Genomic DNA, 19,019 nt, shown 5'->3' on the forward strand with positions numbered 1-19,019 from the left:
TAAAGAAAGGAATAGACATGCCTAAAGAATTGAGGATGTTTTTTCCTACTAAGAATGACAGTAGTCACACCAGGGCTAGAGCTGGTATTCCCAGGAACTGATTACATGAGATATAAGGCCAAATTTTCAGTTGGTATAATGAACCAAGTCATTAGCATGGATACAAGACTCTGATAACCAGAGGAGACTTCACAGCTGAGTTCCTAAACATGGGAGAATGAAATTATCCCCAGAGCAGCAGGCCAACCCAGAGACCTATCCTCCACTTCAATCCTCTTTAGCCCTACTTTGAATGTTTAAGAAAGATCTAAATGGTGCATTGTCATTTTGCTGGCCCTTTCTTGTGGAGAGGATTGCCACCCCGCAAGGCAACTCAACTCATTGGAAAAATGCACTTGGATTTCAGTGGACATGGTGTCAGAGCCCATACCAGATAGAGATGGGTGGGCATGTGACGCATGCAGAAGGAAATCACCCCACCTCCCTAATGAAATCCCAGAGTAAATTCCAAATTCCAGCTACTAGACTGGATTTAATGAACTAACTTGGAATCCTGTTCGTTGACGGCAGCTTGCTGTACTGATACAGCTCTCTGAGACTCTCTCATTGGGTGTAGTTATTAACAACAGAACCAAAGAAAACACACTAGATGCATGCCCTTTTTGACAGTAGGGAACTAAATGGAATGATACTGGGCATGAACATGGTGCATAATGATTTCAAATTAAAGTAATCTTCAGGGTGTAATACCGCATGTCATTGAGTCTGGGAGTGATCACAACAATTGCCAGTAATGGGAGAGGTTCTCTGTGCAGAATATTTTGTTTCATAATTAACAAGGACTTTGTGCACCAAGGGTGTCCCAGATCCTAGTGGTGGCCTAAGACAACATAGAAATGTGTTCCTAACTCAGGGCTCTTCTAACTACTTCTCTTGACTATTCCCCTTTGTGAACCCTCTAAATCTGATTTAATTCTACCACTTAATAACTATTGCAATGTTGCTTCACTGATAGTTTCACTTCTGACTGAATCTTGTACATTAAGGCGGGACATGATAGTAGTGATCTGCAAATACTTGAAACGCTGCCATTAGAAAGATGGAGAAAAGTTCTTCCCTCTTGCCACAGAGGGCAGGACAAGAAGCCATGTGTTCAAACTATAGCAGAGCAGATTTAGATTAAACCTCAGGAAAAAACTTCCCAACTGTCAGAACGTTAGGACAACAGAAGAGGCTGCCTAGGGAGGTTGTGGAAGCTCCTTCATTGGAGGTCTTCAAAAATAGGCTGGATAGACATCTGTCTTGGATGGTTTAGACACAACAAATCCTGCATCTCTGCAGGGGGTTAGACAAGCTGACTCTTGTGGTGCCTTCGAACCCTATGGTTCTATGTTTCTAAAAAGCTTGTGATTCTTTGTATTTTTAAGGGATTTTCCCTCATAAAAGTGTCCTTGTACTTAGTAAGGTTCAGGCCTTTGTGGATTTTGCCTTGAAAAATATAAGGCAGCTAATTTCAAAGCCACATAGTGTGCGGAGAGCCCTAGTTCTAGTTAATTTTACACAAGAAAGGGGCATTTGTATTCCTTAGGAAAGATTAAAAAATCTCACACTGAATATATTTTTATATTAGACAGCATTACTTGGTACCGTTTTTATATTTGTATGTATAGCCACCTCTACAGCCTTCTCATGTGTCTCAACATATCTACACCAGCTGAGGATCTCACCCTTCTTATTGCAACTAATCCTGGTGGTTGACTTTCAAAAATAAGTATTCAAGTATAATTAGAGAGAGAGAGACAGACAGAGAGATCTGTTCTCTACTGTAGGGGAGTAATGAAAACATATTGAAGAAGAAGAAGAAGAAGAAGAAGAAGAAGAAGAAGAAGAAGAAGAAGAAAATATGGCATTTTCTTCTATATTCCAAGGGTAAACTCCACCTTGGTGCTAATTAGATACTAGTCTGAATATATAAAGAACTGTGCATGACAGCAGATTGTACCATTGATACATCTCTGAGTCACCCTCATACTCTGAAGTTAATCAAAGCAGAATGATAGAGATTGAACTAGATTTAGTGACACCCAGGAATTCAGGAAGATGATACCAGGAAAATAGCTGGTGGATGAAAGCATACCGCACATTGCAGCATGCAGGTTATCCTGTGTGGGACTGGGAATTATCAAAACCATTATAATAATTACAGGAGTTACCCGGGCAAGAAAACATTCTGTTTGGTTAATGATAAGGTCTCAGTGCACTAAGCATGTTTCTTCCCACTGGCTAAAAAAGCATATAAAAGTGCTCGGAACTGCAGGGTGTTCAATCCACATCTCTTGACTTCATCCCCGTGGTGCACTGGGTAAGTCTACTTGACTCAGATTCCTCCTATTGTTGCTTCAGTGATACTTTTAACTGTGGACTTAATCCTACACTTATTCTCTGATTTTAGAGCTGTTGAAAGAGTGGGTGTCTTGCTTTGCAAAGAGATTTCCTGTAGCTCGTCAGTTGTAGACTTTGCTGGATGCTTTCTTACAAATAGCAGGTTGGGATTTTCAAATCTAAATATGGAACGCAGACCTCCGTGTTCCCAATCATTATAATTGGGTTTTGGACCTGGCAATGCCTTAGAAAATTATTACAAACCTCAACCACAGTCTACTTTGATACCAGATTGTGCTTCTCTGACTTTTTACGTTTACAAAGAAACATTGCCAAATCCTCAGTTGACATCACTGCAGTCACAAAGGTTCGCCTTGACTGATTATCTGATTCTGCTGTTTCCATAAAATCATGGAGATCAGCTTTCGTATCTAACTATTGAACAGCAACTCTTCTATTCTGTTCTTTTTAATAGAGCAATAGCTATAGATGAATCCCAAAGTTTGGAAAAGATAGATATGTGTTCTCCTCCAGGGCAAAGCTAGCCTCTACTTTAGGTGTCTTAGTAACTTGTTATAGGCAGTTGACTCCATAATGGACAACTTCGGGCTTCTTTTACATTAAACTGAAGCATGTGACTCTGCACACTGTTAGAGACAGGATACTGGATGAGATGGGCCACTGATTGGACCTAATACAGCAATAACTAATTACCGATTGGCATAATTTGTAATTTTAGATCCAGATACTTAGCTGGTATGATTAAAAGTAGCACATTTGAATTATAGGTAAGTATGATGATTTAGATCCATTGATTTAGTCCCTATGCTGAACTTGTTTAAGAAGGACACTTGCATTATTAACTGTTTCTCTGCACTATGCTGTGCCATTATTATTTAAATGGTTTGAAAATTGCCGGCATCCATGATGGAAATATTCTCTATTGTCGGTTTAGTAATAAGACTCAGTCTTTGTTTACTCCTCCCTCCTGAGTTGCTGGGAACAGAAGGTCTTATGGACAAGGCACAGGTAGGGCCTCAGAAAATTTGCTTTGGGTCCTCCTCTCTGCCACAGATTTCCTTGGGCAAATCCAATGGGACCAGATTCTCAAAAGGGCTCAGCACTCAGTAATCATAGCTGTATTGGAAACTAAGCCTTTAATCCCCTGAAACCAAATCCTCAGATATTTAGGCATATAAATTCCTATTTAGTCAGCGAAGGCCAACAATTAGGTGACACTTAGCTCCAAAGTCTCATTGTCAGAAAAACAATGGAAAATCTTTGCTGCCATATCATACAATCTTGTCAATTTATTCCCTCAAAACTACTCACACTATAGGCACCTACATTCCCACGGCACCTGCCTTTGTGCCAGCTGGTACATGCGAAACTTTCAACACCCTGATACTTCCACTCTGATCACAGCCCTAGTCCCAGTGGAATTCTCAGACGAGCATTTACTTCCCTATTTTACCCAACGGTCCACATCCAGAGCACATCTACCAGTTTGGGGATCATGGAGAAGATATCTCAGGATGACTATGTCATGAATATAGGTAACTGGCCGGCTGGCATGGATGCATCTAAGAATAACCCAATCCAAGTGGTTAGGGCACTCTACTGGAATGTGGGAGACCTGTTTTCAAATCCCCACTCTGCCTCATTTACAGCAGGGATTTAAAACCATCTCCGACCTCCCGGCTGGGTGTCCTAACTGCCAGCTGAGTGTCTCTTACCCTTTGCCTGTGCAGGGCGCAGTACAATGGGGCCCCCATTCAATTGCAGCATGTAGGAAATATTGGAGGTCACATGATCAATTCTATCATTAATATCAATGAGGAGGGCCTGAGTTCTACTCCCGGCTCATCCATGGATTCACCTGGCAGTGGTGGGCAGCTCACTTCCACTGAGTCACTGATAATAACCACTCCTTTCATGGGGGTTTTATGCAGCTTAATGGCTGCATGAATCAGTGAAAAGGTAATTTACTATGGGTGGACTAAGAAAGTTTTGATTGGAGTCAGAATATTTAGAAAGAAGGGTTAGGGGTTGGATGGGAGTGGCCTCCAGAAACAGAGATCAGGAAAACTAGACAGATGAAACCATCGGATGGGATTGGTGCAAGCTCCAAGCAGCACTGATCTCAAGGAGAAGTGGCCAATCAAGGCTTAGCAGATGGAGAACATTTCCTGCATGGGACCCAAAAAAATAGGGAAGTTGCTTGGCATGGGAAGGAGGAAGCCAGGATGTAAGAAGGGTTCACAGGGGATGGTTAGGAAGAAGACTAAGGGTAAATGGGTGAATAAGAGGAGAAGGAATAAATAGGAGCAGATACAGAGCCTGTAAGAAATGGAATTACCTGGCATCTATTACTGCATGACACTGCAAATTGTGTGTTATGTTCACTGTGCTCCCTACTGTGTGTTTCAGGTTTACGGCAATCACCAAAGATGAAAGATCTGTGTTACCCATCCCGCCCATATTGTCCTGACATTTGCCCAGATCCATGTGCTTATGTCTGCAATGAGCCTTGTATTACATCATGTGGCGACTCGAGCGCAGTGGTCTTTGCACCCCCAGTTGTCGTGAGATTCCCGGGACCAACTCTTGCTACTTGCCCTCAAGACAGCTTCGTGGGAACCACCATACCAAATTTACCCTATAGACCTGGGGGTGGTTTTGGGGATGGTGTTGGAGTTGTTGGTGGTGTTGGGGGTGGTTATGGTGGTGGATACAGTGGTGGATACAGTGGTGGATACAGTGGTGGATTCGGGGATGGATTTGGATCAGGCGGTGGATGCGGGGGCTCATATGGGAAATGGGGGAGATATGGTAGAAAGTGCTATGCTAACCGCTGGGAATGTTGTCCTTGGTAAACCCAGAAGAAAGAACTACAGTACAAGAAACAAGAATGAAATGAAATGAAAGACAATAGAGAGATTCCCCACACAGCCAATGGAAAATGAGCATCTGTAACTCCACTCGAAATCTGGGGGAGTTATTGGTGTTCGTCATCTGCATAAATCAGGCCTATCTATGCCTTCCTTTTGTTACATATTCCTTGAACTTTACGGTCTGTCTAGTTTTGCAACTTAATCTTATGCTGCTGTTGTGCTTTGTCCTTTCCGATGCTGAGCAGTCTACAAGTTACTAAAAGTGCTGGAAAATGCGACATGATTTTCAAGCTCTGCAGCTGCAAGGAAGAGAGCAGAAATGCACCACGTTGGAGCTGGTGACTGGTTGGAGCTCTCATTGTAACCCCGCAAATGCATTCTCTGTTACTCTGCATTTATTCATTCTGTCTGTGTAAACGCTGCTGCTCAGTCCCATTAAAAAATTATGCTGCATCATATTTTCGGCCTTCTGGTTTTCCTTTCCTCTCCATTCTTTCTTCCAAAACACGAGTTGAGACAATTTAACCAAAACAGTTTGGCTAAAATCAAAACAACGTTCAAAGTATACAATTAACATGCAAGAAATTATTCTTCCCTCCCAAATTCCCCTTGTTATAATTAGCATGCCCCAGGCTTCCCTGCCAGAGGGTTAACAATACCACTAACCTGCTGCAAAATGCTTCAGAGTTAGGGGAAACAACCTGCTTCCTGCTCCTGGGCTCAGCTTCTCCCAACTCACACAGGGCACATGGCCCTTTGTTATGCAGCTGCCCTGACTGCTCACTGTCCTGGAGTCTGACCCCAGCAACAGGAAACCTATTGGACCCTAAAGGACAACAGCCAAAATCCAGAAGCTTCTGGATGTGGAAGGCTAAATCTGCCTAGCAACAATGATCCAGACACAAGTCATTCCTACAGCCCCACCAACCCATGAGACTCTTAAAGAGATATCTCCCTATTAGGTCCATGGGTTACATATGCACTAATCAAACCCATAAGAAGGAAGAGAATCAGGTACATTACTTGGTTAATGGCATTGTGCAGGGCCTCTGCACAGGGGGGAATTACCCCCTTGTAGCACGTCTCCAATAGAAGGGAAATAGATAGATGACTTTCAACTGGAAGAGATTTCCCTGCTCTAAATATGATACAGAATCTACTCCTGGGGGAATTCTGCACCAGAAAATTAAAAATTCTGCAAAATTCTGCTTTTTCTGTTTGTCAAAATAATGCAATATAACACACCAGTTTCACTTATTCTGGTGCATTTTTTAATCTATCATACAGAAAATAAATCAGTAATTGTTCAGCATTTCCTAAACACATGAAAGTTAAGTTAGAAATACCCTGTATTTCAGTTATAATCCTGGATTGTCATTTAAATTACTTACAGAATACCAGACACCAAAATAAAAGTAAAGTAGAATGTCTCTTTACATTGGTCAGAATTTCACAGGTGAAACTCACACAGGTTTGCTCATCATTGTCTTGCATTTGTTTTAAATGAATAAGTAAAATAGATCGTGAGCTGTAATCTAACCCCATTGTGCCACTCTGGCCCAGGAAAAAAGAGAGAAAGCCCATAGATCTTCCTCACAGAGGTTTCACTTACCATCATATAATGATCCTTTACACCACACCGGCAATGTAAAGGAGCCTTAAAACTTTTCCATGTGTTTTAGACTCCTGGGGAAATTGACTAAGAATGGGAACAATTAATTGTCAATGGGAACATTAGCAGCCTGCCTGCTTAGTTGCTACCTTTCTGCTCTGCATCAGGGACAGAACCTGCCTCACAAACCATAACCCTCCAAGCCGGGGGTGCAGCAACAGCGAGCAAAAAGGACAGAGTGACTCTCTCACTTGTTCACACGTAGGCACGTGTCCAGCCCTGCACCCCTAACATCCCTCCATGGATGCATGCACTTATGCCCAGTCTTCCTCCCCCTCAGTGATCTGCATCTCTGCCAGCTGCTCCAGCTGCTTTACTATCACTGAAATTAGAACATTTATGCTTATAATCTAACCTGAGGTTTCAGAGGAGCAGCCGTGTTAGTCTGTATTCGCAAAAAGGAAAGGAGGCCTTGTGGCACCTTAGAGACTAACAAATTTATTTGAGCATAAGCTTTCGTGAGCTACAGCTCACTTCATCGGATGCATGGTGCAGTTGGAGAACACTTCAATCTCTTTGGTCACTCGATTACAGACCTAAAAGTTGCAATTCTTCAACAAAAAAACTTCAAAAACAGACTCCAAGGAGAGACTGCTGAATTGGAATTAATTTGCAAACTGGATACAATTAATTTAGGCTTGAATAGAGACTGGGAGTGGATGGGTCATTACACAAAGTAAAACTATTTCTCCATGTTTATTCCCCACCCCACCCCCCACTGTTCCTCAGATGTTCTTGTCAACTGCTGGAAATGGCCCACCTTGATTATCACACCCACCGGCTCTCCTCCTGGTAATAGCTCACCTTAAGTGATCACTCTCCTTACAGTGTGTATGGTGACACCCATTGTTTCATGTTCTCCGTGTATATAAATCTCCCCACTGTATTTTCCACTGCCTGCATCCGATGAAGTGAGCTGTAGCTCACGAAAGCTTATGCTCAAATAAATTTGTTAGTCTCTAAGATGGCACCACTATTCCTTTTCTTTTTATGAATCTAACCTGAATCTCTCTTGCTGCAGATTAAGTCAGTTACTCTGTGTCCCTCTTTTCTGTATGGTAGATTAAAAAATGCACCAGAATAAGTGAAACTGGTGTGTTATATTGCATTATTTTGACAAACAGAAAAAGCAGAATTTTGCAGAATTTTTAATTTTCTGGTGCAGAATTCCCCCAGGAGTAGATTCTGTATCATATTTAGAGCAGGGAAATCTCTTCCAGTTGAAAGTCATCTATCTATTTCCCTTCTATCGGAGATGTGCTACAAGGGGGTAATTCCCCCCTGTGCAGAGGCCCTGCACAATGCTATTAACCAAGTATTGTACCTGATTCTCTTCCTTCTTATGGGTTTGAGAGGGATTGATTAGTGCATATGTAACCCATGGACCTAATAGGGAGACATCTCTTTAAGAGTTTCATGGGTTGGTGGGGCTGTAGGAATGACTTGTGTCTGGATCATTGTTGCTAGGCAGATTTAGCCTTCCACATCCAGAAGCTTCTGGATTTTGGCTGTTGTCCTTTAGGGTCCAATAGGTTTCCTGTTGCTGGGGTCAGACTCCAGGAGAGTGAGCAGTCAGGGCAGCTGCATAACAAAGGGCCATGTGCCCTGTGTGAGTTGGGAGAAGCTGAGCCCAGGAGCAGGAAGCAGGTTGTTTTCCCTAACTCTGAAGCATTTTGCAGCAGGTTAGTGGTATTGTTAACCCTCTGGCAGGGAAGCCTGGGGCATGCTAATTATAACAAGGGGAATTTGGGAGGGAAGAATAATTTCTTGCATGTTAATTGTATACTTTGAACGTTGTTTTGATTTTAGCCAAACTGTTTTGGTTAAATTGTCTCAACTCGTGTTTTGGAAGAAAGAATGGAGAGGAAAGGAAAACCAGAATGCCGAAAATATGGTGCAGCATAATTTTTTAATGGGACTGAGCAGCAGCGTTTACACAGACAGAATGAATTAATGCAGAGTAACAGAGAATGCATTTGCGGGGTTACAATGAGAGCTCCAACCAGTCACCAGCTCCAACGTGGTGCATTTCTGCTCTCTTCCTTGCAGCTGCAGAGCTTGAAAATCATGTCGCATTTTCCAGCACTTTTAGTAACTTGTAGACTGCTCAGCATCGGAAAGGACAAAGCACAACAGCAGCATAAGATTAAGTTGCAAAACTAGACAGACCGTAAAGTTCAAGGAATATGTAACAAAAGGAAGGCATAGATAGGTCTGATTTATACAGATGACGAATACCCACAACCCCCTCTGATTTCGAGTGGAGTTACAGATGCTTGTTCTCCATTGGCTGTGTGGGGAATCTCTATCTTGTCTTTCATTTCCTGGGTGTTTCTTGTTCCGTGGATCTTTCTTCTGGGTTTAACATGGACATCTATAGCTGGTGTACGAGCAGTGCCTACCATATTTCCCCCCATATCCATATGAGCACTTATACCCACCCCCATAACCACCCCCGCATCCACCCCCGAATCCACCCCTGAATCCACTTCCAACCCCAAATCCACCACCGTAACCACCCCCATCACCAACTCCAACACCACCACCAACACCACCTCCAAAACCACCCCCAGGTCTATAGGGTAAATTTGGTATGGTGGTTCCCACGAAGCTGTCTTGAGGGCAAGTAGCAAGAGTTGGTCCCGGGAATTTCACGACAACTGGGGGTGCAAAGATCACTGCGCTCGAGTCACCACATGATGTAATACAAGGCTCATTGCAGACATAAGCACATGGATCTGGGCAAATGTCAGGACAACATGGGTGGGATGGGTAACACAGATCTTTCATCTTTGGTGATTGTTGTAAACCTGAAACACACAGTAAAGAGCAGAGTGAGCATAACACAGTTCACAGTGGCATAGGAGACTCAGAGCTCATGTCATGCAGTAAGTAACCCCTTGAACTGGGATATTCTTAGACCCAGCCAGCTAGCCAGCCCGCTATATTCCTGACATAGTAATCCTCAGATGTCTTCTCTGTGATCCCCAAACTGGTGGATATGCTCTGAGAAGGATCTGGACCATCAGGTAAAATAGGGAAGTGAATGCCTAGTCTGAGAATCCCACTGGGACTAGGGCTGTGATCAGATTAGAAGTATCAGGGCGTTGGTGATTTTGCATATTCCAAGTAGCACAAAGGCAGGTGCCATGGGAATGTAGGTTCCTACAGAGTGAGCGATTTTGAGCATCTCCGTGTCACCAAATTCTTGGATTTTGCTGACTAAATAGGAATTTAGATGCCTAAGTCTCTTTGTGGAATTTTGTTTCAGAGTAGCAGCCGTGTTAGTCTGTATCCGCAAAAAGAAAAGGAGTACTTGTGGCACCTTAGAGACTAACAAATTTATTAGAGCATAAGCTTTAGTGGGCTACAGCTCACTTCATCGGATGCATACAGTGGAAAATATAGGGGGGAAATTTTATATACACAGAGAACATGAAACAATGAGTGTTACCAGGTGTTACCAGGTTCCATCGGATGTATGCATCCGATGAAGTGAGCTGTAGCTCACGAAAGCTTGTGCTCTAATAAATTTGTTAGTCTCTAAGGTGCCACAAGTCCTCCTTTTCTTTTTGTGGATTTGGTTTCAGAAGATTAAAGCAGTTTCCAATACAGCTGTGATTACTGAGTGCTGAGGCCTTTTGAGATCTGGTAGCAGAGAGGAGGACCCAAAGCAGATTTTCTGAGGCCCTATTTGTGCCTTGTCCATAAGACTTTCCATTCCCAATAGCTCAGGAGGGAGGAGTAAATAAACACTGAGTCAAATTACTAAACCAACAATACAGAATATTTCCATCATGGACACCGGCAATTTTCAAACCATTTTAGATAAAAATGGCACCACTTAGTTCAGAGAAACAGTTAATAATGCAAGTATCCTTCTTAAACCAGTTCAGCATCAGCAGTAAATCACTCAGTTGGTCTAAATCATGATACTTACCTATATTTCAATTGTGCTACTTTTAATCACATCAGTTAAACATCTGGATCTAAAATTACAAATTATACCAATCAGTAATTAGGTATTGCTGTATTGGGTCCGATCAGTGGCCCATCTCATCCAGTACCCTGTCTCTAACAGTGTGCAGCACCACACGCTTCAGATTAATGTATAAGAAACCTGAAGTTGTCCATTATGGAGTCAACTGCCTATAACAAGTTACGAAGACACCTAAAGCAGAGGCTAGCTTTGCCCTGGAGGAGAACACATATATATCTCTTCAAACTTTTGGTTTCAACTACAGCTACAGCTCTGTCGACTCAACTGAAAAGGACAGTCGAGTTGCTGTTCAAGAGGTCGATATGAAATCTTATCTCCCTAGTGTTACGAAAACACCAGGATCAGATCATGAGTCCAGGTAAACCTTTCTGACTCCAGTGAAGTCAACTGAGGATCTGGCAATGCATATATTATATATAAAGTGTCAGAATAGTGCAGACTATTATCAAAGTAGACTGTGGATGAGATTTGTCATAATTCTCTAAGGCATTTCCATGTCTAAAATACAACAGTAACTTTTTGGAAGAGGGGGGTCTGCGTTCCATTTGTAGATTTGAACATCCCAACCTGCTTTCTTTAAGACAGCATCTTCCAAAGTCTGAAACTGATGAGCTACAGATAATCTCTTATGGAAAATAAGACTCCAACTGCTCTAGGAACACAGACTATTGGCGCAGGATTAGGTCCATAACTAAGACTATCAATAAAGCAACAACGGGAGTAATGTGAGTCAAGTAGACTTACCCAGTGCACCAAGGGGATGAAGTCAAAAGAAGTCGATAGAACAACCTGAAGCTCCAAGCACTTTTATATGCTTTCTTAGACAATGGGAAGCACAAGAAACATGCTTTGTGCACTGAGACCTGATCATTAACCAAACAGAATGTTTTCTTGCCTGGGTAACTCCTTTAATTATTATAATTGTTTTGATCTCGGTTAATGATAAATAGTCAATTCCTAGTCCCACACGGGATGACCTGCATGCTACACCCTGCAGTTTCCTTTATTCATGTATCTTTATGGGCCAGCTACTTTCCTGGTATCATCCTCCTGACTTTCTGGGTGTTAACCGGGGACTAAATCTAATTCAGTTTCTTTCATTCTGCTTTGATTAACTTCAGCGTATGAAGGTGACTCAGAGGTGTATCAGTGGTACAATCTGCTGTCACATACCAGATTCTGTATTAGTTCTTTATACATGCAGAATAATAAGTAGCTTGGTGGCGTTTATCCCTGCAACTCCTCGGAGAATGGGAGAATTTATTCTGCATGCTTTGAATCCCCACTTGTAACTCTTCACTATGTGTTTGAGCCAATATGTTTTTGAAATCCTTGGATGTCTTTCCAGTCAGTTCAATGGCCTTCAAACCAGGCCTTCTGGGTTACAATACTTTCCTGAAAACAGAGCAATACATGCCCTATGCTTAAATTCAATCCTTCTTAATCCTTCAAAGTAGACCTGAAGCAGCATCAAAATGGTGCATGTTATTTGTGTTTACCCCTGACTTTCAGCCTAATGCTTTTAGACATTCCAGTCTGAAGAGATGTCCAGTCAAGTGATCTATGTTTTAGGGTCAAGGATTCAGGTGATGAACAGGACCCCCAGGGTCCACCTATTACAGGCTTCCGCCTGAATTGCATCAATAAGTGGCAGTAGGTGAAAGGAAAGAGTGCAGTGTTGTTAAAGATTTAGGATTAAAATCTTGGAACTACATCTCCATCTAGGACCTAACAAGACAGTGGTTTTCTTTTGGAACAGTGCACCTGACAAAGTCCAGGAAGAACTCATGTGTTTGAGTAGTGGCTCAAACACAAAAGAGAAAGAAATACTGCCCACTCACTCATGGTGGGGGTGGCTGAGGAATGAGCTTCCAGAGGAAATTAGACTAATCCAGAATATGATCTACCGCAAGATGCAAGGCCCTTCTCTTTTAGAAAACTACCTGATCATTGTCAGAATGTTTTTTATAACTTCTGTCTACACTCTAAGCAGCACTTTCTATAACCAGGGAAGTAGAAAGAAGAAAAGACTCTGTGAAGCTTTCTATGGATATCCTGGCACATAGGAGTTGACCAGTGATGGCTTTATTCCTATCTCCTTCATGCAACAATACCCAGTATCACCTCTTTCAGAAAAGTGCACCTAGGAAATGTTTAGATGCTGAGTTTGTGGGGACTATGCAACATTCTCAGATAAGGAAATTGATTGTAAATCTTCCAAAAAGTGTACTTGATCACCATCACCTGAAAGAGGAGGGAGGTTATACATTAAGCACAGATCACCAAGATGTCTGTGGCTAAACACAAGGACAAAATTTTCAAAGGTGACTAGTGGTTTTGGTGCCCCACTTCAGATACCTTGTAGAACCTCAGTTTTCAAAAGTGTTCAGTTCCTGCTCTCTGGAGCCTGGTGTTCCTGAAGCTGCCTCAAGTGGGCACCAGGAATCACCAGTCACTTTTGAAATTCTTGGCATTCCTTTCCTCACACTTTACACTCAAGGACATGGGAGCTTTCACCTAGAGCTAGAGCAGCCTGCTAAAGAAAGGAATAGACATGTCTAAAAAATTGAGGGTGCTTTTCCTATTAAGAATGGTGGAAGTCACATCAGGGCTAGAGCTGGAATACCTGGGAACATATTACTTGAAATATAAGGCCAAATTTTCAACTGGTTTAAAGAGGAACAAAGTCATTGGCATGGATACAAGACTCTCATGACCCGAGGAGCCTTCACAGCTGAGTTTCTAAGTATGGGAGAATGAAATTATCCTCAGAGCAGCAGGCCAGCCCAGAGACCTATGCTCCACTTCACTGAATATTTAAGAGAGATCTAAATGGTGCATAGTCCTTTTGCTGGCCCTTTCTCAAGGAGAGGTTTGGCACTCATAGGGCCATATTTGAAGGCAACTCGACTCATTGGAAAGATGCCCTGAGGTTAAATCTTTCCAAGGGAACTGGCATGATTGACATTGTCTCCACCCTATTCCTTGTTATAATTTTCCATGTTCATTTCAAAGTACTACAGGTCCATGACAGAAATATTCTAAATCTGACACGTTCTTTTTGTTTACAGTGAGAGATTTAACTGACCTGTCATCATTGGATTTCGATATTCTGTGGGTTTTACCAGCATAAATCTAGGGAAGTGCAGGATTTAGAGCTCAAAAGAGAATAACAAAAAAACACAATTAAGTGTACAGAACTGAATAACTAATGGGGATCTTAGAGAGGATGAATGAGCTTGTGGTTAAGGCTATGGATTAGGACACAGAAAATATGAGTTCCACTATACTGGCTCCGCTGCTCATTTCCCGTAGGACATTGGGCAAGTCAATTGCGGTGAGATTTTCAGAAGAACTCAGCACTCAGTGTGCTTAACTGTATTGAAAACCTTGCTCTTCATCACCTCCCCATTGTAAATGGGACTCATAATCCTTCCTCCCACCATTCCGCTGTCTTATGTAATTAGTTTGTTAATTCTTCAAGATGGAGATTGTATCAGACTCTGTGCTTGTATCACAAGCAATATGATGGGGCCTAGATCTCACTGGTTGCATCCTGGAGATACAAAAGTTCAAATTGTAACCAATAATATTATTAATAATTAGGCGTGCCTGAGTTCTAGTCCCAGTCTTTCCACTGAAGTAGCCTTGGGCAATTCAGGTTGGGCTCTGGGCATCAGTCATCCTTTATTAAATAAGAAGATAATAACTACCTGTTTCATATGGGTGTTGTGAGAATTACTGATCTCATAAAGCAGCAAAACCATAAGTTGCTGTGAAATGGATAGGCGGTGTTCTTCCTAGTGTATGAAGTTGTAAAAGGAAAGATTAGGAGCTGCAGGGATGAAGGATCTGGAAACAGGGATATTCTCTGTGGTGAGTCTTTCAGACCCAGCTACGTTTCTGTTCCATGGAGAAAGTTGATATATACCCCCAAGGTACTCTCCATCTCTCCTCAAACACTGAATAAATATACACCCCTTCAAAAATGACATATGCTCCCAAATTGTGAAGTAATATACTGAAATGTGTGGAAATCAAAGAAACCTCAAAGGTTATGTTAAGTTCACAACAATGTTGAGTCAGCAGGTATATCCAATACAGTCTCCCAAGGGTAAAACCGACTGCTTGTCCTAAATGTTGTCGATCAGCACATGAATGCATTAAGACCATTTGCAATTGTTTATGAACACCTCAAGACTAACCATGAGAAGGGGATTATGTTAATTTATTTCTCATAATGAATCCAAGGTTTTAATTTGAAACTGAAATGGTGTGACAAATTCTCCAGTCTTCTGCTCCTCCCACAGTCTTTTGAAGGAGTGTAAAGTGAATTCAAAGTGGGTGTAAAGTGTATTATCTAGAATCATTCCACACTCCTTTTGTACTAGTGTAAATGATTACTCCCTATCTGGATTCTAATCACTGCAAGTCTCTATGATACTCATCAGCGTGAGTCCCATCAGAAAAAGGAAAGAGGAGAGGAATTTTCTTTTATTTATATCAACTTGCATCACAAGCCTTCTAGGGCTTACACAGGTGCTTCACTTGAACCACGTGAGAAGTCTTATTAAGTTCAAATGGACAACTCACATCCTTCAAAATAAAGCATGTGCGTATGTTTCACAGGAACAGAACCTTAGAGTTTTTTGTTGGCATGAAACAATCCTGGTGTTTCTAGTGTATTCATGAGGTGTCAGTTGGAGGAAATTTATTATTCAACTAAAAACCTTTCAGATTTTTTCTATGAGTAGCATTCACTCCTCCTTAAAGGTTATGCAAGCAGGGTCTGAATGAGCGCTCCCCTGACACCTTGTGATGAACTTGGGGAAAAGACTTCAGGAGCAGAGTGCGTTTGCTTAGACACGCCTACTCTGCCTAGCTGCACAGCCGATGGCGATGCTCTGCCAAAATGATTAGTCGTGGCTGATTTGGAGTTACAACTCACTCTATTATTGAATGCAGGGGTAATGAAGGGTTGTTATCCTGATTGTACGAGTGAATGGCAACAGAACTGGGCTTAGCATGCCCTGAGTGAGGGGGTCACCTTAACTGAACCGTGCTTGCTAAGCAGGGGGTAGGGATGCCAAATACCAAGGAATATGGAGGGAGAGGGGGGTGACAGCCGCCCAGCCCAGCGTGGATGCTGCCTGAAGAGCCCCAGACACCCTTTGACCTTCCAGTGTTTAATGACTGAGTTGATTAGACTCAGTTAAGTGTTCTTGTTTCTGGTTGGTGAGTACTAGAGCTGGAGTCACTGCTGCACAGGTCTATGGACTCAGCCTTAGAGTTTTCATGGGGCGGTGAAGGATAACACAGAGACTTCATTGGCGGTGAGATTCCCCACGACCTGTTTCAGTCACTGAGAGCTGGGGGTATGTGGCAAAACCTCAAAATTTCATGCTGTGGGGCCAGCAAGCAGCAGCGGGCACCTAGTGGCAGCAGAGAGACAGTGGCTAGTGATGGAAGAGAGATAGTGGCCGCGGAAGGCTAGCAGCAGCGGAGGCATAGCTACACAACGACCCCACACATGCCAAGGGTGGGAGGTGGACACCTGTGAATGCACCTCTAGGCCTTTGCTTACCCAGGACAGCCAACAGTGAGTGGGTTGCAGCAGAAGCAGAAGGGGAAGGGAGTGATGCATTAAAGGGACATTCATTTGTTCAACTTTGGAAACTGAGGCAAAGCACGCTGCCCAGTGCACTGTGGGGTCAGAATTGATTATGGTTGCATGTTTTTGAATGTGGTTGTGCTGTTTTCCTAAACTAATGCTTGGTTCCCTTTCCCTGTTAGTTAAAACTCTTTTATTATACACAAACTCAGTGCTTGCAAGAGGGGAAATATTGGGTGTTTAGTTTTCCCAGATTACTGGATGGGGCTCAAATAAATTCTGTTTTGTATTGTTAAGGGGAAACCTCAGATAATGAATCCAGCCCTTTTTGCTGCTGACTTCACCTGGCAGAAGGTGTTACAGTTATAAGAAATTAGATGGTAAGTAATTATTGTAGGGTCCCAAGTATATCTTGATATTAGTAAGACTTCTGACACAGTCCCACAGGAGAGTCTTATAAACAAACTAAGGAAACATTTCCCAGTCCCACATAGGATAACATGCACATTACACTGTTTTCAATCCCTCTGAAGCATCGGGCGCCAGCAGGATACTGGGCTAGATGGACCACTGGTCTGATGTTGCAGGGCCATTCTTATGTTCTCATGTTCTTATCTTCATGACCTATGCACAGATTCGCTCTATTCTCAGCGTTGAAAGTGGAACTGAAGCAGGATCGAAATGGTACATTTATTTTGTGTTCACCCCTGTGCCCAGGGCTGACTTAACTCAACCTAATGAAATTAGACCCTCCAGTCTGAAGAGGCGTCCAGTCAAGTGAAATATGGTGAAAGGTCAGGGACTCAAGTGATGAGCAGAACAGGACACCTAAGGGTGACCCAATGGAGACTTCTGAGTTGCAGCAAAAAGTGGCAGTAGGTAAAAGGAAAGAGGTTGTATAAAGTTTTAGATAGAGACGCAGTTCCAAGATTTTAATCCTATGACCTAACAAGACAGTGGTGTTTTTCTCAGACAATGCACCTGACAAAGAGAAGAAAGAGACCAATATAAAGCCTGCTTAGTCATGGGGGAGGATGGTTGAGGAATGAGTTTCTAGAGGAAATCAAATAATTCAGACTCTGACCAACTTTAGCACAGGACAGAAGGCCCTTCTCTTTCAGCAAACTACCCTGCCATGGCCAGAATAGTTTTTAAATTGCTATCTATACTATAACCTGCACTTCCTATAACCAGGGAAGTAGGAAGAATAAAAGGTTATATGACATTTCCTAGAGAACTCTTTATGGGACTTCAGGAACACAGGAATTGTTCTGTGATTCTTCGGGTCCTATATCCCTTGTGAAATAATACTCAGTAACATCTCTTTCAGAGAAGTTCACCTAGGAAAAGTTTAGATGCTGCATTACTGGGACTATGCAACATTTTCAGAAAGATACTGTAAATAGACTGGAATGCCCCCAGAATGAGAAAATGTACCACCATCACCCTTTTCACCTGGAGAGATGAAAGAGGAGAGGTTATTGATTTACTAATGATCACTCAGGACATGTGTGGCTAAACACAAGGCCAAGATTTTCAAAAGTGACTATTCATTTTAGTGCCCAACTTCAGACACCTTGAAAAATCCTGTTTTTCAATTCCCATGGAGGTATCTCAAGCAGGAAACAGGACCATTCGCATTTGAAATGCTTGGCTTTCAGTTCTTCTGTGAATACATTTTCAGGAACAGAGCCTTGGAATTTTTTTTGGCGGGGGCTGGAGAGGAGGGAGGAGCATGAAACAAGCTAAGTGTTTCTAGTGTAGTAACTGCCAGTTAGAGAAAATTCCTTGTTCAACTAAAAACTCTTCAGATTTTTTTCTAAGTGTATGTCTACACTACGAAATTAGATCGAATTTATAGAAGTCGTTTTTTTAGAAATCGGTTTTATATATTCGAGTGTGTGTGTCCCCACAAAATGCTCTAAGTGCATTAAGTGCATTAACTCGGCGGAGTGCTTCCACAGTACCGAGGCTAGAGTCGACTTCCGGAGTGTTGCACTGTGGGTAGCTATCCCACAGTTCCCGCAGTCTCCGCTGCCCATTGGAATTCTGGATTGAGATCTCAATGCCTGATGGGGCTAAAACATTGCCGGGGGTGGTTCTGGGTACGTATCGTCAGGCCCCGTTCCCTCCCTCCCTCCGTGAAAGCAAGGGCAGACAATCGTTTCACGCCTTTTTTCCTGAGTTATCTGTGCAGACGCCATACCACGGCAAGCATGGAGCCCACTCAGCTCACTATCACCGTATGTCTCCTGGGTGCTGGCAGATGTGGTACTGCATTGCTACACAGCAGCAGCAACCCATTGCCTTGTGGCAGCAGACAGTGCAATAGGACTGGTAGCCGTCATCATCATGTCCGAGGTGCTCCTGGTCGCCTCTGCGAGGTCGATCAGGAGCGCCTGGGCAGACATGGATGCAGGGACCAAATTTGGAGTGACTTGATCAGGTCATTCTCTTTAG

The sequence above is a fragment of the Lepidochelys kempii genome, chromosome 24 (genome assembly GCF_965140265.1).
Source record: "Lepidochelys kempii isolate rLepKem1 chromosome 24, rLepKem1.hap2, whole genome shotgun sequence".
NCBI lineage: Eukaryota > Metazoa > Chordata > Testudines > Cheloniidae > Lepidochelys > Lepidochelys kempii.